The sequence below is a fragment of the Penaeus monodon genome, chromosome 29 (genome assembly GCF_015228065.2).
Source record: "Penaeus monodon isolate SGIC_2016 chromosome 29, NSTDA_Pmon_1, whole genome shotgun sequence".
NCBI lineage: Eukaryota > Metazoa > Arthropoda > Malacostraca > Decapoda > Penaeidae > Penaeus > Penaeus monodon.
The window spans coordinates 33,595,017-33,595,457 of NC_051414.1; the positions used below are offsets into that span (position 1 = coordinate 33,595,017).

The 441-nt window shown below is 53.7% G+C and overlaps 1 protein-coding gene across 1 annotated transcript in view; it reads right to left on the minus strand.

Annotated features, from left to right (window-relative positions):
- LOC119592188 overlaps positions 1-441 on the minus strand; it is a gene marked incomplete at its 5' end in the record, with an annotated part of 6,003 nt that overhangs the window by 4,874 nt on the left and 688 nt on the right.

The window sequence follows — 441 nt, forward strand, 5'->3', positions numbered from 1 at the left end:
AGGGCGGTCGGCCAACTCTCGGTACCTTAGCTTCGTGGGCTCCCAGGTAAAAGTCCACTAATAATCCTTCTCCTAAATAGCATGTGATGGGTGCACCAGGGAAGGCCTACACAGTGAAAAAGCAGTTATCCAGAATTGTCCTGACCACGGAGTGCCCGCGGGGAGGGTGAGGAAGAGCGTCAATGCCTCCCCCTGGGGTCAAGGGGTACCCCCAGCAGCTAAGCCTCGTCGAGAAGCCTCCCTCCTTTTGTCGGGTCGTCGTGGCTCGGTTCGTTTAGGCTCTTACTTGCCAACACTGTGGTCCAGGGTTCGAATCCCCCTAGGAGCATTCCTAGGTTTCTATCCGGAAATACATACTAGTGAAACAGAATGTGCTTAATCGTGTCTCTTGGGGTAGATACGGTTGTTTGGTGGTACGTTATCCTGGTTGACACTGTCCCC